Genomic DNA, 26,648 nt, shown 5'->3' with positions numbered 1-26,648 from the left:
TTAGACTTTCTGGTGGGTAGCCTTTCTTCACAACTGGATAAAGGTTAGAGATTGAACAGGTATAAAGCGAGTGCAGAGGCAGAGGGAAAGGCGAAGGGGCAAGGTCTGGGATAGGGTGGAACTGTGGCCTGGAGAGTTTGTCTGTCAGGGGAAAGATTTCCGCAGCAGAACAGTGTGACATTGTTAAATGAGCTCTGTTTTGTGCTTCGTACAATTGTTGAATTGCCGCAACCGTTTTGACATTGTCCCCTTGTGAAATGGTTCTCCGACTGACGGAAAAAGTGCTGGGGAGAAATTTTGATTTGTACCACCAGATGGCAGAGATAAACAGATACCATCCCGCAGCGTCGATCTGGAAAAGCTGATGACTGGCAGGATTCTCCAGCTCACACGACCTGAGACTCGAATTCATTGAAACACTGGTTTGCAGTGTCTTGCGTGACTTTGTTGTGGTCGTCTCTGTGGCGCGATTGGCTAGCGTGTTCGGCTGTTAACTGAAAGGTTGGTGGTTCAAGCTCACCCAGTGGACGTCGGCCCTTTTTGAGCGTTTCACTTCGCGCCCCTGGACGCGCTTGTTCTCCTCTCTGTGTTTGCATTGGTGCCTTCTTTTCCTGATTATTTCACAACGCTGCTCTGATCCATTACCTGACTGTTTCCATGCATTCATGATAAGCAATTTTCAATGAAATGAGCAAAAACCATGCACAGACGTCGAACCCATGCTAAATATATTAAGGTCGGTCGGGCTTCGAAAAAAGCAATGCAAATTCATTCAATGGCTGCACAATCTGGGACTGTTCCACCGCTGGGATTAGGGAAAACAAGTTGAATGCGGTGGACCATTTTGATGATATTTTACCTGCATCAAATAAGTTCACTTTTATTGATGTACACTAAAAGTCACTGGCTGACATTGTTCCAGTCCACTGTTGACAGCTGATCAAAGCAGGTGTGGAATTGCTCGTGACAGCTGAGCACCAAGCGCTGAATTTTCTTCAGTTTTCCAATCCAATTCCACACATCGTGACTCAGAATCACTGCTCTGAGAGTGGGAAACCGCTGCAAATACTCAACAGGAAGGGCAACTTGTGAAAACTCTTTCAATTTTTGTTGTACAGACTTTTCTTAAAACCTCAAACTGGACCATATGGCAATATAAAGCGTGTGTGTGTGTCTGTGGCTGTGGCTGTCATGGTTCTATCGAAACTGTGAGTCTTGATGTTATGAGGGCGATGCATTGTGAGTGTGTCAGTTGTAAATCTCCTTTTACTTTGATAATATATATCAGGTTCTAAACATATAAATATTGTGCACTTGAGTATTATGGGTGTATCAGTGTGCTCATTCTGAATAAATGTGGGCGTGGGTTACTTCTCAATGTATTTGTGTGTATCTGTGTTGTGTATACATTTTTCTATGTGTCAAAGCAAAGTAAGAGAGCAATAAATAAGCAGAAAGTACACATAAACTCACACAATGCCACAACACGGTTCAGAAACACGCACACAAACTCACACAGTCCGACAAAACGGTTCAGAAACCCGCAGACAAACTCACACAGTCCTAGAACACCGTTCAGAGACACATTAAACTCACAGCGTCCCACAACACGCTGCAAAGCCACACACAAATTCACACGGTCCCACAGCACGGTTCAGAGACAGACACAAACTTACACAGTCCCACAATACGGTTCAGACACGCACACACAATCTCACTCAGTCCCGCCGCTCATTTAAAATACCTGTCGAGCACGATAGATCTGAAAACCAGAGACGTTCACCATCCTGACTGCACATATCCATTCCAGTAGTGAAAGGGGGAGCACTGGCTCCGGCCAGTTCTGATATCGCACGAGGCTTGTCAATCAAGTCATGCTCCACCCAGCCCAGATTGAGTCACCTACCAGGTCGCAGTTTACTGTGTGTCAGAACCTGCCCCTCAGGTGTGGGAGATTCCAAGCTTAGTCTGTCGGTTAAAAGGGCATGGGGGCAGATTGGCCTTTTGCCATGTGGCAGTATCCTCAATAAAAGCCTCTTTGCCTGGGAAACCGGGTCTAACGGTAGCTACCTGGAGACGAACCGTCAACATTGTGAGTGCAAAAGCAAACGAATGGTGGATGCTGGAAATCTGAAATGGAAAGAGAAAATGCAGGAAATGCGCAGCAACTCAGGCAGCACATCTGGAAAGACAAACAGTGTGAGACTTTCTGGTGGGTAGCCTTTCTTCACAACTGGATAAAGGTTAGAGATTGAACAGGTAAAAAGCGAGTGCAGAGGCAGAGGGAAAGGCGAAGGGGCAAGGTCTGGGATAGGGTGGGAATGTGGCATGGAGAGTTTGTCTGTCAGGGGAAAGATTTCCGCAGCAGAACAGTGTGACATTGTTAAATGAGCTCTGTTTTGTGCCTCGTACAATTGTTGAATTGCCGCAACCGTTTTGACATTGTCCCCTTGTGAAATGGTTCTCCGACTGATGGAAAAAGTGCTGGGGAGAAATTTTGATTTGTACCACCAGATGGCAGAGATAAACAGATACCATCCCGCAGCGTCGATCTGGAAAAGCTGATGACTGGCAGGATTCTCCAGCTCACACGACCTGAGACTCGATTTCATTGAAACACTGGTTTGCGGTGTCTTGGGTGACTTTGCTGTGGTCTTTTCTGTGGCGCAATTGGCTAGTGCGTTCGGCTGTTAACCAAGAAGTTGGCGGTTCAAGCCTACCCAGGGACGTCGGCCCTTATTGAGCGTTTCACTTCGCGCCCCTGGACGCGCTTGTTCTACTCTCTGTGTTTGCATTGGTGCCTTCTTTTCCTGATTATTTAACAACGCTGCTCTGATCCATTACCTGACTGTTTCCATGCATTCATGATAAGCAATTTTCAATGAAATGAGCAAAAACCATGCACAGACGTCGAACCCATGCTAAATATATTAAGGTCGGTCGGGCTTCGAAGAAAGCAATGCAAATTCATTCAATGGCTGCACAATCTGGGACTGTTCCACCGCTGGGATTAGGGAAAACAAGTTGAATGCGGTGGACCATTTTAATGATATTTTACCTGCATCAAAGAAGTTCACTTTTATTGATGTACACTAAAAGTCCCTGGCTGACATTGTTCCAGTCCACTGCTGACAGCTGATCAAAGCAGGTGTGGAATTGCTCGTGACAGCTGAGCACCAAGCGCTGAATTTTCTTCAGTTTTCAAATCCAATTCCACACATCGTGACTCAGAATCACTGCTGTGAGAGTGGGAAATCGCTGCAAATACTCAACAGGACGGGCAACTTGTGAAAACTCTTTCAATTTTTGTTGTACAGACTTTTCTTAAAACTTCAAACTGGACCATATGGCAATATAAAGCGTGTGTGTGTGTCTGTGGCTGTGGCTGTCATGGTTCTATCGAAACTGTGAGTCTTGATGTTATGAGGGCGATGCATTGTGAGTGTGTCAGTTGTAAATCTCCTTTTATTTTGATAATATATATCAGGTTCTAAATATATAAATATTGTGCACTTGAGTATTATGGGTGTATCAGTGTGCTCATTCTGAATAAATGTGTGTGTGTGCGTGTGTTACTTCTCAATGTATTTGTGTGTATCTGTGTTGTGTATACATTTTTCTATGTGTCAAAGCAAAGTAAGAGAGCAATAAATAAGCAGAAAGTACACATAAACTCACACAATGCCACAACACGGTTCAGAAACAAGCACACAAACTCACACAGTCCGACAAAATGGTTCAGAAACCCGCAGACAAACTCACACAGTCCAAGAACACCGTTCAGAGACACATTAAACTCACACCGTCCCACAACACGCTGCAAAGCCACACACAAACTCACACGGTCCCACAGCACGGTTCAGAGACATACACAATCTTACACAGTCCCACAACACGGTTCAGACACGCACACACAATCTCACTCAGTCCCGCCGTTCATTTAAAATACCTGTCGAGCACGATAGATCTTAAAACCAGAGACGTTCACCATCCTGACTGCACATATCCATTCCAGTAGCGAAAGGGGGAGCACTGGCTCCGGCCAGTTCTGATATCGCACGAGGCTTGTCAATCAAGTCATGCTCCACCCAGCCCAGATTGAGTCACCTACCAGGTCGCAGTTTACTGTGTGTCAGAACCTGCCCCTCAGGTGTGGGAGATTCCAAGCTTAGTCTGTCGGTTAAAAGGGCATGGGGGCAGATTGGCCTTTTGCCATGTGGCAGTATCCTCAATAAAAGCCTCTTTGCCTGGGAAACCGGGTCTAACGGTAGCTACCTGGAGACGAACCGTCAACATTGTGAGTGCAAAAGCAAACGAATGGTGGATGCTGGAAATCTGAAATGAAAAGAGAAAATGCAGGAAATGCGCAGCAACTCAGGCAGCACATCTGGAAAGACAAACAGTGTTAGACTTTCTGGTGGGTAGCCTTTCTTCACAACTGGATAAAGGTTAGAGATTGAACAGGTATAAAGCGAGTGCAGAGGCAGAGGGAAAGGCGAAGGGGCAAGGTCTGGGATAGGGTGGAACTGTGGCCTGGAGAGTTTGTCTGTCAGGGGAAAGATTTCCGCAGCAGAACAGTGTGACATTGTTAAATGAGCTCTGTTTTGTGCTTCGTACAATTGTTGAATTGCCGCAACCGTTTTGACATTGTCCCCTTGTGAAATGGTTCTCCGACTGACGGAAAAAGTGCTGGGGAGAAATTTTGATTTGTACCACCAGATGGCAGAGATAAACAGATACCATCCCGCAGCGTCGATCTGGAAAAGCTGATGACTGGCAGGATTCTCCAGCTCACACGACCTGAGACTCGATTTCATTGAAACACTGGTTTGCGGTGTCTTGGGTGACTTTGCTGTGGTCTTTTCTGTGGCGCAATTGGCTAGTGCGTTCGGCTGTTAACCGAGAAGTTGGCGGTTCAAGCCTACCCTGGGACATCGGCCCTTATTGAGCGTTTCACTTCGCGCCCGTGGACGCGCTTGTTCTACTCTCTGTGTTTGCATTGGTGCCTTCTTTTCCTGATTATTTAACAACGCTGCTCTGATCCATTACCTGACTGTTTCCATGCATTCATGATAAGCAATTTTCAATGAAATGAGCAAAAACCATGCACAGACGTCGAACCCATGCTAAATATATTAAGGTCGGTCGGGCTTCGAAGAAAGCAATGCAAATTCATTCAATGGCTGCACAATCTGGGACTGTTCCACCGCTGGGATTAGGGAAAACAAGTTGAATGCGGTGGACCATTTTAATGATATTTTACCTGCATCAAAGAAGTTCACTTTTATTGATGTACACTAAAAGTCCCTGGCTGACATTGTTCCAGTCCACTGCTGACAGCTGATCAAAGCAGGTGTGGAATTGCTCGTGACAGCTGAGCACCAAGCGCTGAATTTTCTTCAGTTTTCAAATCCAATTCCACACATCGTGACTCAGAATCACTGCTGTGAGAGTGGGAAATCGCTGCAAATACTCAACAGGACGGGCAACTTGTGAAAACTCTTTCAATTTTTGTTGTACAGACTTTTCTTAAAACTTCAAACTGGACCATATGGCAATATAAAGCGTGTGTGTGTGTCTGTGGCTGTGGCTGTCATGGTTCTATCGAAACTGTGAGTCTTGATGTTATGAGGGCGATGCATTGTGAGTGTGTCAGTTGTAAATCTCCTTTTATTTTGATAATATATATCAGGTTCTAAATATATAAATATTGTGCACTTGAGTATTATGGGTGTATCAGTGTGCTCATTCTGAATAAATGTGTGTGTGTGCATGTGTTACTTCTCAATGTATTTGTGTGTATCTGTGTTGTGTATACATTTTTCTATGTGTCAAAGCAAAGTAAGAGAGCAATAAATAAGCAGAAAGTACACATAAACTCACACAATGCCACAACACGGTTCAGAAACAAGCACACAAACTCACACAGTCCGACAAAATGGTTCAGAAACCCGCAGACAAACTCACACAGTCCAAGAACACCGTTCAGAGACACATTAAACTCACACCGTCCCACAACACGCTGCAAAGCCACACACAAACTCACACGGTCCCACAGCACGGTTCAGAGACATACACAAACTTACACAGTCCCACAACACGGTTCAGACACGCACACACAATCTCACTCAGTCCCGCCGTTCATTTAAAATACCTGTCGAGCACGATAGATCTTAAAACCAGAGACGTTCACCATCCTGACTGCACATATCCATTCCAGTAGCGAAAGGGGGAGCACTGGCTCCGGCCAGTTCTGATATCGCACGAGGCTTGTCAATCAAGTCATGCTCCACCCAGCCCAGATTGAGTCACCTACCAGGTCGCAGTTTACTGTGTGTCAGAACCTGCCCCTCAGGTGTGGGAGATTCCAAGCTTAGTCTGTCGGTTAAAAGGGCATGGGGGCAGATTGGCCTTTTGCCATGTGGCAGTATCCTCAATAAAAGCCTCTTTGCCTGGGAAACCGGGTCTAACGGTAGCTACCTGGAGACGAACCGTCAACATTGTGAGTGCAAAAGCAAACGAATGGTGGATGCTGGAAATCTGAAATGAAAAGAGAAAATGCAGGAAATGCGCAGCAACTCAGGCAGCACATCTGGAAAGACAAACAGTGTTAGACTTTCTGGTGGGTAGCCTTTCTTCACAACTGGATAAAGGTTAGAGATTGAACAGGTATAAAGCGAGTGCAGAGGCAGAGGGAAAGGCGAAGGGGCAAGGTCTGGGATAGGGTGGAACTGTGGCCTGGAGAGTTTGTCTGTCAGGGGAAAGATTTCCGCAGCAGAACAGTGTGACATTGTTAAATGAGCTCTGTTTTGTGCTTCGTACAATTGTTGAATTGCCGCAACCGTTTTGACATTGTCCCCTTGTGAAATGGTTCTCCGACTGACGGAAAAAGTGCTGGGGAGAAATTTTGATTTGTACCACCAGATGGCAGAGATAAACAGATACCATCACGCAGCGTCGATCTGGAAAAGCTGATGACTGGCAGGATTCTCCAGCTCACACGACCTGAGACTCGAATTCATTGAAACACTGGTTTGCAGTGTCTTGCGTGATTTTGCTGTGGTCGTCTCTGTGGCGCAATCGGCTAGCGCGTTCGGCTGTTAACCGAAAGGTTGGTCGTTCAAGCCCACCCAGGGACGTCGGCCCTTACTGAGCGTTTTACTTAGCGCCCCTGGACGTGCTTGTTCTACTCTCTGTGTTTGCATTGGTGTCTTCTTTTCCTGATTATTTAACAACGCTGCTCTGATCCATTACCTGACTGTTTCCATGCATTCATGATAAGCAATTTTCAATGAAATGAGCAAAAACCATGCACAGACGTCGAACCCATATATTAAGGTCGGTCGGGCTTCGAAAAAAGCAATGCAAATTCATTCAATGGCTGCACAATCTGGGACTGTTCCACCGCTGGGATTAGGGAAAACAAGTTGAATGCGGTGGACCATTTTAATGATATTTTACCTGCATCAAATAAGTTCACTTTTATTGATGTACACTAAAAGTCCCTGGCTGACATTGTTCCAGTCCACTGCTGACAGCTGATCAAAGCAGGTGTGGAATTGCTCGTGACAGCTGAGCACCAAGCGCTGAATTTTCTTCAGTTTTCAAATCCAATTCCACACATCGTGACTCAGAATCACTGCTGTGAGAGTGGGAAATCGCTGCAAATACTCAACAGGACGGGCAACTTGTGAAAACTCTTTCAATTTGTGTTGTACAGACTTTTCTTAAAACTTCAAACTGGACCATATGGCAATATAAAGCGTGTGTGTGTGTCTGTGGCTGTGGCTGTGATGGTTCTATCGAAACTGAGAGTCTTGATGTTATGAGGGCGATGCATTGTGAGTGTGTCAGTTGTAAATCTCCTTTTATTTTGATAATATATATCAGGTTCTAAATATATAAATATTGTGCACTTGAGTATTATGGGTGTATCAGTGTGCTCATTCTGAATAAATGTGTGTGTGTGTGCGTGTGTTACTTCTCAATGTATTTGTGTGTATCTGTGTTGTGTATACATTTTTCTATGTGTCAAAGCAAAGTAAGAGAGCAATAAATAAGCAGAAAGTACACATAAACTCACACAATGCCACAACACGGTTAAGAAACATGCACACAAACTCACACAGTCCGACAAAACGGTTCAGAAACCCGCAGACAAACTCACACAGTCCTAGAACACCGTTCAGAGACACATTAAACTCACACCGTCCCACAACACGCTGCAAAGCCACACACAAACTCACACGGTCCCACAGCACGGTTCAGAGACATACACAAACTTACACAGTCCCGCAACACGGTTCAGACACGCACACACAATCTCACTCAGTCCCGCCGTTCATTTAAAATACCTGTCGAACACGATAGATCTTAAAACCAGAGACGTTCACCATCCTGACTGCACATATCCATTCCAGTAGCGAAAGGGGGAGCACTGGCTCCGGCCAGTTCTGATATAGCACGAGGCTTGTCAATCAAGTCATGCTCCACCCAGCCCAGATTGAGTCACCTACCAGGTCGCAGTTTACTGTGTGTCAGAACCTGCCCCTCAGGTGTGGGAGATTCCAAGCTTAGTCTGTCGGTTAAAAGGGCATGGGGGCTGATTGGCCTTTTGCCATGTGGCAGTATCCTCAATAAAAGCCTCTTTGCCTGGGAAACCGGGTCTAACGGTAGCTACCTGGAGACGAACCGTCAACATTGTGAGTGCAAAAGCAAACGAATGGTGGATGCTGGAAATCTGAAATGAAAAGAGAAAATGCAGGAAATGCGCAGCAACTCAGGCAGCACATCTGGAAAGACAAACAGTGTTAGACTTTCTGGTGGGTAGCCTTTCTTCACAACTGGATAAAGGTTAGAGATTGAACAGGTATAAAGCGAGTGCAGAGGCAGAGGGAAAGGCGAAGGGGCAAGGTGTGGGATAGGGTGGAACTGTGGCCTGGAGAGTTTGTCTGTCAGTGGAAAGATTTCCGCAGCAGAACAGTGTGACATTGTCAAATGAGCTCTGTTTTGTGCTTCGTACAATTGTTGAATTGCCGCAACCAATTTGACATTGTCCCCTTGTGAAATGGTTCTCCGACTGACGGAAAAATTGCTGGGGAGAAATTTTGATTTGTACCACCAGATGGCAGAGATAAACAGATACCATCCCGCAGCGTCGATCTGGAAAAGCTGATGACTGGCAGGATTCTCCAGCTCACACGACCTGAGACTCGAATTCATTGAAACACTGGTTTGCAGTGCCTTGGGTTACTTTGCTGTGGTCGTCTCTGTGGCGCAATTGGCTAGCGCGTTCGGATGTTAACTTAGAGGTTGGTGGTTCAAGCCCACCCAGGGATGTCGGCATTTCTAGAGCGTTTCACTTAGCGCCCCTGGACGTGCTTGTTCTACTCTCTGTGTTTGCATTGGTGTCTTCTTTTCCTGATTATTTAACAACGCTGCTCTGATCCATTACCTGACTGTTTCCATGCATTCATGATAAGCAATTGTCAATGAAATGAGCAAAAACCATGCACAGACGTCGAACCCATGCTAAATATATTAAGGTCGGTCGGGCTTCGAAAAAAGCAATGCAAATTCATTCAATGGCTGCACAATCTGGGACTGTTCCACCGCTGGGATTAGGGAAAACAAGTTGAATGCGGTGGACCATTTTCATGATATTTTACCTGCATCAAATAAGTTCACTTTTATTGATGTACACTAAAAGTCCCTGGCTGACATTGTTCCAGTCCACTGCTAACAGCTGATCAAAGCAGGTGTGGAATTGCTCGTGACAGCTGAGCACCAAGCGCTGAATTTTCTTCAGTTTTCAAATCCAATTCCACACATCGTGACTCAGAATCACTGCTGTGAGAGTGGGAAATCGCTGCAAATACTCAACAGGACGGGCAACTTGTGAAAACTCTTTCAATTTTTGTTGTACAGACTTTTCTTAAAACTTCAAACTGGACCATATGGCAATATAAAGCGTGTGTGTGTGTCTGTGGCTGTGGCTGTCATGGTTCTATCGAAACTGTGAGTCTTGATGTTATGAGGGCGATGCATTGTGAGTGTGTCAGTTGTAAATCTCCTTTTATTTTGATAATATATATCAGGTTCTAAATATATAAATATTGTGCACTTGAGTATTATGGGTGTATCAGTGTGCTCATTCTGAATAAATGTGTGTGTGTGTGTGCGTGTGTTACTTCTCAATGTATTTGTGTGTATCTGTGTTGTGTATACATTTTTCTATGTGTCAAAGCAAAGTAAGAGAGCAATAAATAAGCAGAAAGTACACATAAACTCACACAATGCCACAACACGGTTCAGAAACACGCACACAAACTCACACAGTCCGACAAAACGGTTCAGAAACCCGCAGACAAACTCACACAGTCCTAGAACACCGTTCAGAGACACATTAAACTCACAGCGTCCCACAACACGCTGCAAAGCCACACACAAACTCACACGGTCCCACAGCACGGTTCAGAGACATACACAAACTTACACAGTCCCACAACACGGTTCAGACACGCACACACAATCTCACTCAGTCCCGCCGTTCATTTAAAATACCTGTCGAGCGCGATAGATCTTAAAACCAGAGACGTTCACCTTCCTGACTGCACATATCCATTCCAGTAGCGAAAGGGGGAGCACTGGCTCCGGCCAGTTCTGATAAAGCACGAGGCTTGTCAATCAAGTCATGCTCCACCCAACCCAGATTGACTCACCTACCAGGTCGCAGTTTACTGTGTGTCAGAACCTGCCCCTCAGGTGTGGGAGATTCCAAGCTTAGTCTGTCGGTTAAAAGGGCATGGGGGCAAATTGGCCTTTTGCCATGTGGCAGTATCCTCAATAAAAGCCTCTTTGCCTGGGAAACCGGGTCTAACGGTAGCTACCTGGAGACGAACCGTCAACATTGTGAGTGCAAAAGCAAACGAATGGTGGATGCTGGAAATCTGAAATGAAAAGAGAAAATGCAGGAAATGCGCAGCAACTCAGGCAGCACATCTGGAAAGACAAACAGTGTTAGACTTTCTGGTGGGTAGCCTTTCTTCACAACTGGATAAAGGTTAGAGATTGAACAGGTATAAAGCGAGTGCAGAGGCAGAGGGAAAGGCGAAGGGGCAAGGTCTGGGATAGGGTGGAACTGTGGCCTGGAGAGTTTGTCTGTCAGGGGAAAGATTTCCGCAGCAGAACAGTGTGACATTGTTAAATGAGCTCTGTTTTGTGCTTCGTACAATTGTTGAATTGCCGCAACCGTTTTGACATTGTCCCCTTGTGAAATGGTTCTCCGACTGACGGTAAAAGTGCTGGGGAGAAATTTTGATTTGTACCACCAGATGGCAGAGATAAACAGATACCATCCCGCAGCGTCGATCTGGAAAAGCTGATGACTGGCAGGATTCTCCAGCTCACACGACCTGAGACTCCAATTCATTGAAACACTGGTTTGCAGTGTCTTGCGTGATTTTGCTGTTGTCGTCTCTGTGGCGCAATTGGCTAGCGCGTTCGGCTGTTAAACGAAAAGTTGGTGGTTCAATCCCACCCAGAGACATCGACCCTTATTGAGCGTTTCACTTCGCGCCCTTGGACGTGCTTGTTCTACTCTCTGTGTTTGCATTGGTGCCTTCTTTTCCTGATTATTTAACAACGCTGCTCTGATCCATTACCTGACTGTTTCCATGCATTCATGATAAGCAATTTTCAATGAAATGAGCAAAAACCATGCACAGACGTCGAACCCATGCTAAATATATTAAGGTCGGTCGGGCTTCGAAAAAAGCAATGCAAATTCATTCAATGGCTGCACAATCTGGGACTGTTCCACCGCTGGGATTAGGGAAAACAAGTTGAATGCGGTGGACCATTTTAATGATATTTTACCTGCATCAAATAAATTCACTTTTATTGATGTACACTAAAAGTCCCTGGCTGACATTGTTCCAGTCCACTGCTAACAGCTGATCAAAGCAGGTGTGGAATTGCTCGTGACAGCTGAGCACCAAGCGCTGAATTTTCTTCAGTTTTCAAATCCAATTCCACACATCGTGACTCAGAATCACTGCTGTGAGAGTGGGAAATCGCTGCAAATACTCAACAGGACGGGCAACTTGTGAAAACTCTTTCAATTTTTGTTGTACAGACTTTTCTTAAAACTTCAAACTGGACCATATGGCAATATAAAGCGTGTGTGTGTGTCTGTGGCTGTGGCTGTCATGGTTCTATCGAAACTGTGAGTCTTGATGTTATGAGGGCGATGCATTGTGAGTGTGTCAGTTGTAAATCTCCTTTTATTTTGATAATATATATCAGGTTCTAAATATATAAATATTGTGCACTTGAGTATTATGGGTGTATCAGTGTGCTCATTCTGAATAAATGTGTGTGTGTGCGTGCGTGTGTTACTTCTCAATGTATTTGTGTGTATCTGTGTTGTGTATACATTTTTCTATGTGTCAAAGCAAAGTAAGAGAGCAATAAATAAGCAGAAAGTACACATAAACTCACACAATGCCACAACACGGTTCAGAAACACGCACACAAACTCACACAGTCCGACAAAACGGTTCAGAAACCGCAGACAAACTCACACAGTCCTAGAACACCGTTCAGAGACACATTAAACTCACAGCGTTCCACAACACGCTGCAAAGCCACACACAAACTCACACGGTCCCACAGCACGGTTCAGAGACATAAACAAACTTACACAGTCCCACAACACGGTTCAGACACGCACACACAATCTCACTCAGTCCCGCCGTTCATTTAAAATACCTGTCGAGCACGATAGATCTTAAAACCAGAGACGTTCACCATCCTGACTGCACATATCCATTCCAGTAGCGAAAGGGGGAGCACTGGCTCCGGCCAGTTCTGATATAGCACGAGGCTTGTCAATCAAGTCATGCTCCACCCAGCCCAGATTGAGTCACCTACCAGGTCGCAATTTACTGTGTGTCAGAACCTGCCCCTCAGGTGTGGGAGATTCCAAGCTTAGTCTGTCGGTTAAAAGGGCATGGGGGCAGATTGGCCTTTTGCCATGTGGCAGTATCCTCAATAAAAGCCTCTCTGCCTGGGAAACCGGGTCTAACGGTAGCTACCTGGAGACGAACCGTCAACATTGTGAGTGCAAAAGCAAACGAATGGTGGATGCTGGAAATCTGAAATGAAAAGAGAAAATGCAGGAAATGCGCAGCAACTCAGGCAGCACATCTGGAAAGACAAACAGTGTTAGACTTTCTGGTGGGTAGCCTTTCTTCACAACTGGATAAAGGTTAGAGATTGAACAGGTATAAAGCGAGTGCAGAGGCAGAGGGAAAGGCGAAGGGGCAAGGTGTGGGATAGGGTGGAACTGTGGCCTGGAGAGTTTGTCTGTCAGGGGATAGATTTCCGCAGCAGAACAGTGTGACATTGTTAAATGAGCTTTGTTTTGTGCTTCGTACAATTGTTGAATTGCCGCAACCGTTTTGACATTGTCCCCTTGTGAAATGGTTCTCCGACTGACGGAAAAAGTGCTGGGGAGAAATTTTGATTTGTACCACCAGATGGCAGAGATAAACAGATACCATCCCGCAGCGTCGATCTGGAAAAGCTGATGACTGGCAGGATTCTCCAGCTCACACGACCTGAGACTCGAATTCATTGAAACACTGGTTTGCAGTGTCTTGGGTGATTGTGCTCTGGTCGTCTCTGTGGCGCAATTGGCAAGTGCGTTCGGCTATTCAGCGACAGGTTGGTGGTTCAATCCCACCCAGAGACATCGGCCCTTATTGAGCGTTTCACTTAGCCCCCCTGGACGTGCTTGTTCTACTCTCTGCGTTTGCATTGGTGTCTTCCTTTCCTGATTATTGAACAACGCTGCTCTGATCCATTACCTGACTGTTTCCATGCATTCATGAGAAGCAATTTTCAATGAAATGAGCAAAAACCATGCACAGACGTCGAAACCATGCTAAATATATTAAGGTCGGTCGGGCTTCGAAAAAAGCAATGCAAATTCATTCAATGGCTGCACAATCTGGGACTGTTCCACCGCTGGGATTAGGGAAAACAAGTTGAATGCGGTGGACCATTTTAATGATATTTTACCTGCATCAAATAAGTTCACTTTTATTGATGTACACTAAAGGTCCCTGGCTGACATTGTTCCAGTCCACTGCTAACAGCTGATCAAAGCAGGTGTGGAATTGCTCGTGACAGCTGAGCACCAAGCGCTGAATTTTCTTCAGTTTTCAAATCCAATTCCACACATCGTGACTCAGAATCACTGCTGTGAGAGTGGGAAATCGCTGCAAATACTCAACAGGACGGGCAACTTGTGAAAACTCTTTCAATTTTTGTTGTACAGACTTTTCTTAAAACTTCAAACTGGACCATATGGCAATATAAAGCGTGTGTGTGTGTCTGTGGCTGTCATGGTTCTATCGAAACTGTGAGTCTTGATGTTATGAGGGCGATGCATTGTGAGTGTGTCAGTTGTAAATCTCCTTTTATTTTGATAATATATATCAGGTTCTAAATATATAAATATTGTGCACTTGAGTATTATGGGTGTATCAGTGTGCTCATTCTGAATAAATGTGTGTGTGCGTGTGCGTGTGTTACTTCTCAATGTATTTGTGTGTATCCGTGTTGTGTATACATTTTTCTCTGTGTCAAAGCAAAGTAAGAGAGCAATAAATAAGCAGAAAGTACACATAAACTCACACAATGCCACAACACGGTTCAGAAACATGCACACAAACTCACACAGTCCGACAAAACGGTTCAGAAACCCGCAGACAAACTCACACAGTCCTAGAACACCGTTCAGAGACACATTAAACTCACACCGTCCCACAACACGCTGCAAAGCCACACACAAACTCACACGGTCCCACAGCACGGTTCAGAGACATACACAAACTTACACAGTCCCACAACACGGTTCAGACACGCACACACAATCTCACTCAGTCCCGCCGTTCATTTAAAATACCTGTCGAGCACGATAGATCTTAAAACCAGAGACGTTCACCTTCCTGACTGCACATATCCATTCCAGTAGCGAAAGGGGGAGCACTGGCTCCGGCCAGTTCTGATATAGCACGAGGCTTGTCAATCAAGTCATGCTCCACCCAGCCCAGATTGAGTCACCTACCAGGTCGCAGTTTACTGTGTGTCAGAACCTGCCCCTCAGGTGTGGGAGATTCCAAGCTTAGTCTGTCGGTTAAAAGGGCATGGGGGCAGACTGGCCTTTTGTCATGTGGCAGTATCCTCAATAAAAGCCTCTTTGCCTGGGAAACCGGGTCTAACGGTAGCTACCTGGAGACGAACCGTCAACATTGTGAGTGCAAAAGCAAACGAATGGTGGATGCTGGAAATCTGAAATGAAAAGAGAAAATGCAGGAAATGCGCAGCAACTCAGGCAGCACATCTGGAAAGACAAACAGTGTTAGACTTTCTGGTGGGTAGCCTTTCTTCACAACTGGATAAAGGTTAGAGATTGAACAGGTATAAAGCGAGTGCAGAGGCAGAGGGAAAGGCGAAGGGGCAAGGTCTGGGATAGGGTGGAACTGTGGCCTGGAGAGTTTGTCTGTCAGGGGAAATATTTCCGCAGCAGAACAGTGTGACATTGTTAAATGAGCTCTGTTTTGTGCTTCGTACAATTGTTGAATTGCCACAACCGTTTTGATATTGTCCCCTTGTGAAATGGTTCTCCGACTGACGGAAAAAGTGCTGGGGAGAAATTTTGATTTGGACCACCAGATGGCAGAGATAAACAGATACCATCCCGCAGCGTCGATCTGGAAAAGCTGATGACTGGCAGGATTCTCCAGCTCACACGACCTGAGACTCGAATTCATTGAAACACTGGTTTGCAGTGTCTTGTGCGATTTTGCAGTGGTCGTCTCTGTGGCGCAATTGGCTAGCGCATTCGGCTGTTAACCGAAAAGTTGGTGGTTCAAGCCCACCCTGGGACGTCGGCCCTGATTGAGCGTTTCATTTAGCGCCCCTGGACGTGCTTGTTCTACTCTCTGTGTTTGCATTGGTGTCTTCTTTTCCTGATTATTTAACAACGCTGCTCTGATCCATTACCTGACTGTTTCCATGCATTCATGATAAGCAATTTTCAATGAAATGAGCAAAAACCATGCACAGACGTCGAACCCATGCTAAATATATTAAGGTCGGTCGGGCTTCGAAAAAAGCAATGCAAATTCATTCAATGGCTGCACAATCTGGGACTGTTCCACCGCTGGGATTAGGGAAAACAAGTTGAATGCGGTGGACCATTTTAATGATATTTTACCTGCATCAGATAAGTTCACATTTATTGATGTTCACTAAACGTCCCTGGCTGACATTGTTCCAGTCCACTGCTAACAGCTGATCAAAGCAGGTGTGGAATTGCTCGTGACAGCTGAGCACCAAGCGCTGAATTTTCTTCAGTTTTCAAATCCAATTCCACACATCGTGACTCAGAATCACTGCTGTGAGAGTGGGAAATCGCTGCAAATACTCAACAGGACGGGCAACTTGTGAAAACTCTTTCAATTTTTGTTGTACAGACTTTTCTTAAAACTTCAAACTGGACCATACGGCAATATAAAGCGTGTGTGTGTGTCTGTGGCTGTGGCTGTCATGGTTCTATCGAAACTGTGAGTCTTGATGTTATGAGGGCGATGCATTGTGAGTGTGTCAGTTGTAAATCTCTTTTTATTTTGATAATATATATCAGGTTCTAAATATATAAATATTGTGCACTTGAGTATTTTGGGTGTATCAGTGCGCTGATTCTGAATAAATGTGTGTGTGTGTGCGCGTGTGTTACTTCTCAATGTATTTGTGTGTATCTGTGTTGTGTATACATTTTTCTATGTGTCAAAGCAAAGTAAGAGAGCAATAAATAAGCAGAAAGTACACATAAACTCACACAATGCCACAACACGGTTCAGAAACACGCACACAAACTCACACAGTCCGACAAAACGGTTCAGAAACCCGCAGACAAACTCACACAGTCCTAGAACACCATTCAGAGACACATTAAACTCACAGCGTCCCACAACACGCTGCAAAGCCACACACAAACTCACACGGTCCCACAGCACGGTTCAGAGACATACACAAACTTACACAGTCCCACAACACGGTTCAGACACGCACACACAATCTCACTCAATCCTGCGGTTCATTTAAAATACCTGTCGAGCACGATAGATCTTAAAACCAGAGACGTTCACCATCCTGACTGCACATATCCATTCCAGTAGCGAAAGGGGGAGCACTGGCTCCGGCCAGTTCTGATAGAGCACGAGGCTTGTCAATCAAGTCATGCTCCACCCAGCCCAGATTGAGTCACCTACCAGGTCGCAGTTTACTGTGTGTCAGAACCTGCCCCTCAGGTGTGGGAGATTCCAAGCTTAGTCTGTCGGTTAAAAGGGCATGGGGGCAGATTGGCCTTTTGCCATGTGGCAGTATTCTCAATAAAAGCCTCTTTGCCTGGGAAACCGGGTCTAACGGTAGCTACCTGGAGACGAACCGTCAACATTGTGAGTGCAAAAGCAAACGAATGGTGGATGCTGGAAATCTGAAATGAAAAGAGAAAATGCAGGAAATGCGCAGCAACTCAGGCAGCACATCTGGAAAGACAAACAGTGTTAGACTTTCTGGTGGGTAGCCTTTCTTCACAACTGGATAAAGGTTAGAGATTGAACAGGTATAAAGCGAGTGCAGAGGCAGAGGGAAAGGCGAAGGGGCAAGGTCTGGGATAGGGTGGAACTGTGGCCTGGAGAGCTGGTCTGTCAGGGGAAAGATTTCCGCAGCAGAACAGTGTGACATTGTTAAATGAGCTCCGTATTGTGCTTCGTACAATTGTTGAATTGCCGCAACCGTTTTGACATTGTCCCCTTGTGAAATGGTTCTCCGACTGACGGAAAAAATGCTGGGGAGAAATTTTGATTTGTACCACCAGATGGCAGAGATAAACAGATACCATCCCGCAGCGTCGATCTGGAAAAGCTGATGACTGGCTGGATTCTCCAGCTCACACGACCTGAGACTCGAATTCATTGAAACACTGGTTTGCAGTGTCTTGCGTGAATTGGCTGTCGTCGTCTCTGTGGCGCAATTGGCTAGCGCGTTCGACTGTTAACAGAAAAGTTGGTGGTTCAAGCACACCCAGGGACGTCGGACCCGATTGAGCGTTTCACTTTGCGCCCCTGCACGTGCTTGTTCTACTCTCTGTGTTTGCATTGGTGTCTTCTTTTCCTGATTATTTAACAACGCTGCTCTGATCCATTACCTGACTGTATCCATGCATTCATGATCAGTAATTGTCAATGAAATGAGCAAAAACCATGCACAGACGTCGAACCCATGCTAAATATAGTAAGGTCGGTCGGGCTTCGAAAAAAGCAATGCAAATTCATTCAATGGCTGCACAATCTGGGACTGTTCCACCGCTGGGATTAGGGAAAACAAGTTGAATGCGGTGGACCATTTTAATGATATTTTACCTGCATCAAATAAGTTCACTTTTATTGATGTACACTAAAAGTCCCTGGCTGACATTGTTCCAGTCCACTGCTAACAGCTGATCAAAGCAGGTGTGGAATTGCTCGTGACAGCGGAGCACCAAGCGCTGAATTTTCTTCAGTTTTCAAATCCAATTCCACACATCGTGACTCAGAATCACTGCTGTGAGAGTGGGAAATCGCTGCAAATACTCAACAGGACGGGCAACTTGTGAAAACTCTTTCAATTTTTGTTGTACAGACTTTTCTTAAAACTTCAAACTGGACCATATGGCAATATAAAGCGTGTGTGTGTGTCTGTGGCTGTCATGGTTCTATCGAAACTGTGAGTCTTGATGTTATGAGGGCGATGCATTGTGAGAGTGTCAGTTGTAAATCTCCTTTTATTTTGATAATATATATCAGGTTCTAAATATATAAATATTGTGCACTTGAGTATTATGGGTGTATCAGTGTGCTCATTCTGAATAAATGTGTGTGTGCGTGTGCGTGTGTTACTTCTCAATGTATTTGTGTGTATCCGTGTTGTGTATACATTTTTCTATGTGTCAAAGCAAAGTAAGAGAGCAATAAATAAGCAGAAAGTACACATAAACTCACACAATGCCACAACACGGTTCAGAAACATGCACACAAACTCACACAGTCCGACAAAACGGTTCAGAAACCCGCAGACAAACTCACACAGTCCTAGAACACCGTTCAGAGACACATTAAACTCACACCGTCCCACAACACGCTGCAAAGCCACACACAAACTCACACGGTCCCACAGCACGGTTCAGAGACATACACAAACTTACACAGTCCCACAACACGGTTCAGACACGCACACACAATCTCACTCAGTCCCGCCGTTCATTTAAAATACCTGTCGAGCACGATAGATCTTAAAACCAGAGACGTTCACCATCCTGACTGCACATATCCATTCCAGTAGCGAAAGGGGGAGCACTGGCTCCGGCCAGTTCTGATATAGCACGAGGCTTGTCAATCAAGTCATGCTCCACCCAGCCCAGATTGAGTCACCTACCAGGTCGCAGTTTACTGTGTGTCAGAACCTGCCCCTCAGGTGTGGGAGATTCCAAGCTTAGTCTGTCGGTTAAAAGGGCATGGGGGCAGACTGGCCTTTTGTCATGTGGCAGTATCCTCAATAAAAGCCTCTTTGCCTGGGAAACCGGGTCTAACGGTAGCTACCTGGAGACGAACCGTCAACATTGTGAGTGCAAAAGCAAACGAATGGTGGATGCTGGAAATCTGAAATGAAAAGAGAAAATGCAGGAAATGCGCAGCAACTCAGGCAGCACATCTGGAAAGACAAACAGTGTTAGACTTTCTGGTGGGTAGCCTTTCTTCACAACTGGATAAAGGTTAGAGATTGAACAGGTATAAAGCGAGTGCAGAGGCAGAGGGAAAGGCGAAGGGGCAAGGTCTGGGATAGGGTGGAACTGTGGCCTGGAGAGTTTGTCTGTCAGGGGAAATATTTCCGCAGCAGAACAGTGTGACATTGTTAAATGAGCTCTGTTTTGTGCTTCGTACAATTGTTGAATTGCCACAACCGTTTTGATATTGTCCCCTTGTGAAATGGTTCTCCGACTGACGGAAAAAGTGCTGGGGAGAAATTTTGATTTGGACCACCAGATGGCAGAGATAAACAGATACCATCCCGCAGCGTCGATCTGGAAAAGCTGATGACTGGCAGGATTCTCCAGCTCACACGACCTGAGACTCGAATTCATTGAAACACTGGTTTGCAGTGTCTTGTGCGATTTTGCAGTGGTCGTCTCTGTGGCGCAATTGGCTAGCGCGTTCGGCTGTTAACCGAAAGGTTGGTGGTTCAAGCCCACCCTGGGACGTCGGCCCTGATTGAGCGTTTCATTTAGCGCCCCTGGACGTGCTTCTTCTACTCTCTGTGTTTGCATTGGTGTCTTCTTTTCCTGATTATTTAACAACGCTGCTCTGATCCATTACCTGACTGTTTCCATGCATTCATGATAAGCAATTTTCAATGAAATGAGCAAAAACCATGCACAGACGTCGAACCCATGCTAAATATATTAAGGTCGGTCGGGCTTCGAAAAAAGCAATGCAAATTCATTCAATGGCTGCACAATCTGGGACTGTTCCACCGCTGGGATTAGGGAAAACAAGTTGAATGCGGTGGACCATTTTAATGATATTTTACCTGCATCAAATAAGTTCACATTTATTGATGTTCACTAAACGTCCCTGGCTGACATTGTTCCAGTCCACTGCTAACAGCTGATCAAAGCAGGTGTGGAATTGCTCGTGACAGCTGAGCACCAAGCGCTGAATTTTCTTCAGTTTTCAAATCCAATTCCACACATCGTGACTCAGAATCACTGCTCTGAGAGTGGGAAATCGCTGCAAATACTCAACAGGACGGGCAACTTGTGAAAACTCTTTCAATTTTTGTTGTACAGACTTTTCTTAAAACTTCAAACTGGACCATACGGCAATATAAAGCGTGTGTGTGTGTCTGTGGCTGTGGCTGTCATGGTTCTATCGAAACTGTGAGTCTTGATGTTATGAGGGCGATGCATTGTGAGTGTGTCAGTTGTAAATCTCTTTTTATTTTGATAATATATATCAGGTTCTAAATATATAAATATTGTGCACTTGAGTATTTTGGGTGTATCAGTGCGCTGATTCTGAATAAATGTGTGTGTGTGTGCGCGTGTGTTACTTCTCAATGTATTTGTGTGTATCTGTGTTGTGTATACATTTTTCTATGTGTCAAAGCAAAGTAAGAGAGCAATAAATAAGCAGAAAGTACACATAAACTCACACAATGCCACAACACGGTTCAGAAACACGCACACAAACTCACACAGTCCGACAAAACGGTTCAGAAACCCGCAGACAAACTCACACAGTCCTAGAACACCATTCAGAGACACATTAAACTCACAGCGTCCCACAACACGCTGCAAAGCCACACACAAACTCACACGGTCCCACAGCACGGTTCAGAGACATACACAAACTTACACAGTCCCACAACACGGTTCAGACACGCACACACAATCTCACTCAATCCCGCGGTTCATTTAAAATACCTGTCGAGCACGATAGATCTTAAAACCAGAGACGTTCACCATCCTGACTGCACATATCCATTCCAGTAGCGAAAGGGGGAGCACTGGCTCCGGCCAGTTCTGATAGAGCACGAGGCTTGTCAATCAAGTCATGCTCCACCCAGCCCAGATTGAGTCACCTACCAGGTCGCAGTTTACTGTGTGTCAGAACCTGCCCCTCAGGTGTGGGAGATTCCAAGCTTAGTCTGTCGGTTAAAAGGGCTTGGGGGCAGATTGGCCTTTTGCCATGTGGCAGTATTCTCAATAAAAGCCTCTTTGCCTGGGAAACCGGGTCTAACGGTAGCTACCTGGAGACGAACCGTCAACATTGTGAGTGCAAAAGCAAACGAATGGTGGATGCTGGAAATCTGAAATGAAAAGAGAAAATGCAGGAAATGCGCAGCAACTCAGGCAGCACATCTGGAAAGACAAACAGTGTTAGACTTTCTGGTGGGTAGCCTTTCTTCACAACTGGATAAAGGTTAGAGATTGAACAGGTATAAAGCGAGTGCAGAGGCAGAGGGAAAGGCGAAGGGGCAAGGTCTGGGATAGGGTGGAACTGTGGCCTGGAGAGCTGGTCTGTTAGGGGAAAGATTTCCGCAGCAGAACAGTGTGACATTGTTAAATGAGCTCTGTATTGTGCTTCGTACAATTGTTGAATTGCCGCAACCGTTTTGACATTGTCCCCTTGTGAAATGGTTCTCCGACTGACGGAAAAAATGCTGGGGAGAAATTTTGATTTGTACCACCAGATGGCAGAGATAAACAGATACCATCCCGCAGCGTCGATCTGGAAAAGCTGATGACTGGCTGGATTCTCCAGCTCACACGACCTGAGACTCGAATTCATTGAAACACTGGTTTGCAGTGTCTTGCGTGAATTGGCTGTGGTCGTCTCTGTGGCGCAATTGGCTAGCGCATTCGACTGTTAACAGAAAAGTTGGTGGTTCAAGCACACCCAGGGACGTCGGACCCGATTGAGCGTTTCACTTTGCGCCCCTGCACGTGCTTGTTCTACTCTCTGTGTTTGCATTGGTGTCTTCTTTTCCTGATTATTTAACAACGCTGCTCTGATCCATTACCTGACTGTATCCATGCATTCATGATCAGTAATTGTCAATGAAATGAGCAAAAACCATGCACAGACGTCGAACCCATGCTAAATATAGTAAGGTCGGTCGGGCTTCGAAAAAAGCAATGCAAATTCATTCAATGGCTGCACAATCTGGGACTGTTCCACCGCTGGGATTAGGGAAAACAAGTTGAATGCGGTGGACCATTTTAATGATATTTTACCTGCATCAAATAAGTTCACTTTTATTGATGTACACTAAAAGTCCCTGGCTGACATTGTTCCAGTCCACTGCTAACAGCTGATCAAAGCAGGTGTGGAATTGCTCGTGACAGCTGAGCACCAAGCGCTGAATTTTCTTCAGTTTTCAAATTCAATTCCACACATCGTGACTCAGAATCACTGCTCTGAGAGTGGGAAATCGCTGCAAATACTCAACAGGACGGGCAACTTGTGAAAACTCTTTCAATTTTTGTTGTACAGACTTTTCTTAAAACTTCAAACTGGACCATATGGCAATATAAAGCGTGTGTGTGTGTCTGTGGCTGTGGCTGTCATGGTTCTATCGAAACTGTGAGTCTTGATGTTATGAGGGCGATGCATTGTGAGTGTGTCAGTTGTAAATCTCCTTTTATTTTGATAATATATATCAGGTTCTAAATATATAAATATTGTGCACTTGAGTATTATGGGTGTATCAGTGTGCTCATTCTGAATAAATGTGTGTGTGTGTGTGCGTGTGTTACTTCTCAATGTATTTGTGTGTATCTGTGTTGCGTATACATTTTTCTATGTGTCAAAGCAAAGTAAGAGAGCAATAAATAAGCAGAAAGTACACATAAACTCACACAATGCCACAACACGGTTCAGAAACACGCACACAAACTCACACAGTCCGACAAAACGGTTCAGAAACCCGCAGACAAACTCACACAGTCCTAGAACACCGTTCAGAGACACATTAAACTCACAGCGTCCCACAACACGCTGCAAAGCCACACACAAACTCACACGGTCCCACAGCACGATTCAGAGACATACACAAACTTACACAGTCCCACAACACGGTTCAGACACGCACACACAGTCTCACTCAGTCCCGCCGTTGATTTAAAATACCTGTCGAGCACGATAGATCTTAAAACCAGAGACGTTCACCAACCTGACTGCACATATCCATTCCAGTAGCGAAAGGGGGAGCACTGGCTCCGGCCAGTTCTGATATAGCACGAGGCTTGTCAATCAAGTCATGCTCCACCCAGCCCAGATTGAGTCACCTACCAGGTCGCAGTTTACTGTGTGTCAGAACCTGCCCCTCAGGTGTGGAAGATTCCAAGCTTAGTCTGTCGGCTAAAAGGGCATGGGGGCAGATTGGCCTTTTGCCATGTGGCAGTATCCTCAATAAAAGCCACTTTGCCTGGGAAACCGGGTCTCATGGTAGCTACCTGGAGACGAACCGTCAACATTGTGAGTGCAAAAGCAAACGAATGGTGGATGCTGGAAATCTGAAATGAAAAGAGAAAATGCAGGAAATGCACAGCAACTCAGGCAGCACATCTGGAAAGACAAACAGTGTTAGACTTTCTGGTGGGTAGCCTTTCTTCACAACTGGATAAAGGTTAGAGATTGAACAGGTATAAAGCGAGTGCAGAGGCAGAGGGCAAGGCGAAGGGGCAAGGTCTGAGATAGGGTGGAACTGTGGCCTGGAGAGTTTGTCTGTCAGGGGAAATATTTCTGCAGCAGAACAGTGTGACATTGTTAAATGAGCTCTGTTTTGTGCTTCGTACAATTGTTGAATTGCCGCAACCGTTTTGACATTGTCCCCTTGTGAAATGGTTCTCCGACTGACGGACAAAGTGCTGGGGAGAAATTTTGATTTGTTCCACCAGATGGCAGAGATAAACAGATAGCATCCCGCAGCGTCGATCTGGAAAAGCTGATGACTGGCAGGATTCTCCAGCTCACACGACCTGAGACTCGAATTCATTGAAACACTGGTTTGCAGTGTCTTGCGCGATTTTGCAGTGGTCGTCTCTGTGGCGCAATTGGCTAGCGCGTTCGGCTGTTAACCGAAAGGTTTGTGGTTTAAGCCCACCCAGGGACGTCGGCTCCTATTGAGCGTTTCACATTGCGCCCCTGGATGTGCTTGTTCGACTCTCTGTGTTTGCACTGGTGTCTTCTGTTCCTGATTATTTAACAACGCTGCTCTGATCCATTACCTGACTGTTTCCATGCATTCATGATAAGCAATTTTCAATCAAATGAGCAAAAACCATGCACAGACGTCGAACCCATGCTAAATATATTAACGTCGGTCGGGCTTCGAAAAAAGCAATGCAAATTCATTCAATGGCTGCACAATCTGGGACTGTTCCACCGCTGGGATTAGGGAAAACAAGTTGAATGCGGTGGACCATTTTAATGATATTTTACCTGCATCAAATAAGTTCACTTTTATTGATGTACACTAAAAGTCCCTGGCTGACATTGTTCCAGTCCACTGCTAACAGCTGATCAAAGCAGGTGTGGAATTGCTCGTGACAGCTGAGCACCAAGCGCTGAATTTTCTTCAGTTTTCAAATCCCATTCCACACATCGTGACTCAGAATCACTGCTCTGAGAGTGGGAAATCGCTGCAAATACTCAGCAGGACGGGCAACTTGTGAAAACTCTTTCAATTTTTGTTGTACAGACTTTTCTTAAAACTTCAAACTGGACCATATGGCAATATAAAGCGTGTGTGTGTGTCTGTGGCTGCGGCTGTCATGGTTCTATCGAAACTGTGAGTCTTGATGTTATGAGGGCGATGCATTGTGAGTGTGTCAGTTGTAAATCTCCTTTTATTTTGATAATATATATCAGGTTCTAAATATATAAATATTGTGCACTTGAGTATTATGGGTGTATCAGTGTACTCATTCTGAATAAATGTGTGTGTGTGTGTGCGTGTGTTCCTTCTCAATGTATTTGTGTGTATCTGTGTTGTGTATACATTTTTCTATGTGTAAAAGCAAAGTAAGAGAGCAATAAATAAGCAGAAAGTACACATAAACAAACTCACACAACACGGTTCAGAAACACGCACACAAACTCACACAGTCCGACAAAACGGTTCAGAAACCCGCAGACAAACTCACACAGTCCTGGAACACCGTTCAGAGACACATTAAACTCACAGCGTCCCACAACACGCTGCAAAGCCACACACAAACTCACACGGTCCCACAGCACGGTTCAGAGACATACACAAACTTACACAGTCCCACAACACGGTTCAGACACGCACACACAATCTCACTCAGTCCCGCCGTTCATTTAAAATACCTGTCGAGCACGATGGATCTTAAAACCAGAGACGTTCACCATCCTGACTGCACATATCCATTCCAGTAGCGAAAGGGGGAGCTCTGGCTCCGGCCAGTTCTGATATAGCATGAGGCTTGTCAATCAAGTCATGTTCTACCCAGCCCAGATTGAGTCACCTACCAGGTCGCAGTTTACTGTGTGTCAGAACCTGCCCCTCAGGTGTGGGAGATTCCAAGCTTAGTCTGTCGGTTAAAAGGGCATGGGGGCAGATTGGCCTTTTGCCATGTGGCAGTATCCTCAATAAAAGCCTCTTTGCCTGGGAAACCGGGTCTAACGGTAGCTACCTGGAGACGAACCGTCAACATTGTGAGTGCAAAAGCAAACGAATGGTGGATGCTGGAAATCTGAAATGAAAAGAGAAAATGCAGGAAATGCGCAGCAACTCAGGCAGCACAACTGGAAAGACAAACAGTGTGAGAGTAAATGTGGGTAGCCTTTCTTCACAACTGGATAAAGGTTAGAGATTGAACAGGTATAAAGCGAGTGCAGAGGCAGAGGGAAAGGCGAAGGGGCAAGGTGTGGGATAGGGTGGAACTGTGGCCTGCAGAGTTTGTCTGTCAGGGGAAAGATTTACGCAGCAGAACAGTGTGACATTGT

At 45.4% G+C, this 26,648-nt stretch overlaps 5 non-coding genes across 5 annotated transcripts; all 5 read left to right on the top strand.

The window, feature by feature from the left end:
* Positions 1-7,065: 7,065 nt before the first annotated feature.
* Positions 7,066-7,139, top strand: trnan-guu (transfer RNA asparagine (anticodon GUU)). Its single transcript has one exon. It is a non-coding gene; the product is annotated as a tRNA-Asn (tRNA).
* A 4,335-nt stretch (positions 7,140-11,474) lies between these two features.
* On the top strand, positions 11,475-11,548 carry trnan-guu (transfer RNA asparagine (anticodon GUU)). The gene has a single exon. It is a non-coding gene; the product is annotated as a tRNA-Asn (tRNA).
* A 4,337-nt stretch (positions 11,549-15,885) lies between these two features.
* On the top strand, positions 15,886-15,959 carry trnan-guu (transfer RNA asparagine (anticodon GUU)). Its single transcript has one exon. It is a non-coding gene; the product is annotated as a tRNA-Asn (tRNA).
* Positions 15,960-20,297: 4,338 nt separating this feature from the next.
* trnan-guu (transfer RNA asparagine (anticodon GUU)) lies at positions 20,298-20,371 on the top strand. The gene has a single exon. It is a non-coding gene; the product is annotated as a tRNA-Asn (tRNA).
* A 4,344-nt stretch (positions 20,372-24,715) lies between these two features.
* On the top strand, positions 24,716-24,789 carry trnan-guu (transfer RNA asparagine (anticodon GUU)). The gene has a single exon. It is a non-coding gene; the product is annotated as a tRNA-Asn (tRNA).
* The last annotated feature ends 1,859 nt before the right edge of the window (positions 24,790-26,648 follow it).

This window comes from Heterodontus francisci, chromosome 22, assembly GCF_036365525.1.
Source record: "Heterodontus francisci isolate sHetFra1 chromosome 22, sHetFra1.hap1, whole genome shotgun sequence".
NCBI classification, from domain to species: domain Eukaryota; kingdom Metazoa; phylum Chordata; class Chondrichthyes; order Heterodontiformes; family Heterodontidae; genus Heterodontus; species Heterodontus francisci.
This window is presented reverse-complemented; position numbering and strand designations above follow the sequence as displayed.